Here is a 1,301-nt window from a genome sequence, read left to right as displayed (position 1 = left end):
CACACACACACACACACACACACACACACACACACACACACACACACACACACACACACACATGAGACATTGGGTTTGTTTGGTGAGGGTTGCAGACGTAATGACGAGACGTAATGAGGTAGCGAAGGTTGTTACGTGTAATTAAGTGTGGACGATCAAGTCGCAGCACGTGTAGGAAAGCGATACGGGTAGAAAATCCCGGACTCATATTCAATCAAAATATTAGCGCGACAACAACAATGAAACGCCTCAAGTTGTTCTGCTATATTTCCCGCCCGTTTCCATGCTCATAGAAAGCTGCCGTGGGCAGGAGATATGGAGAGCACGCGTTCTAGGAAACGACTAACAAAACCTGCATGACACTGACAGCTGCTAGTAGGGGTTTACACTTACCAGAAGCTGCGCATGTAAGGAGCAGATGTCGGGGATCTTAGACCCCCCTAACCTCCACCCTGTGGCATTTATAGCCAGGAAAACCTGTTGTTTCACGATACGCTGACAACAAAGCAGAAGAAAGTTTATATTACAGCATATTACATGCTTCTTTTAGTTACATCTACTGTTTTTATTGTGCCGGTAAATCTCGCTCGTCGTATTAGTACGCGCATAAAACACACACGCACACACACGCGCACGCACGCAAGCACACGCACACACAGACACGCACGCACGCACACACACAAACCCACTTACACACACACACACACACACACACACACACACACACACACACACACACGACACACACCACACACCACACACACACACACACACACACACACACACACACACACACACACACACACACACACACACACACACGTGCATACTTACCAAGTCTACCCCTCCAGCCTTTTACTAGATTACTGTTATTAGGTTCACGCGCACCTATACATCACGTCTATCCCTCACTTCATCTACACCGAAAGCAGTCAGCCCTCTCCGAGGAACACCTATACATGATATCAAGAGCTAATAAATTATAATTATATTAAAATAATAAAATTAATAATTATTAAAAATAATTAATTTATTTATTTTTATTATTAATATTATTATTTATTTTTTTTTTTTTTACTATTATTTATTTTATTATATTTTATTTTATTATTATTATAATTATGTATTAGCTCTTGATGATATAGATGCACCCAACGCCTGCCCACCCACACCCCATGCGTAATCGTTTCCGCCCCGCACACCCCTCCCTATGCATATCTAACCATCAACCCCTCTCCCTCAACAACACACCCAAGCACACACACGCTCGTACGCACACACACGCGCGTACGCACACACAC

Source organism: Priapulus caudatus, unplaced genomic scaffold (assembly GCF_000485595.1).
Source record: "Priapulus caudatus unplaced genomic scaffold, Priapulus_caudatus-5.0.1 Scaffold3834, whole genome shotgun sequence".
In the NCBI taxonomy this organism is placed as follows: Eukaryota; Metazoa; Priapulida; class Priapulimorpha; order Priapulimorphida; family Priapulidae; genus Priapulus; species Priapulus caudatus.
Note: the sequence above shows the minus strand (reverse complement) of the source record.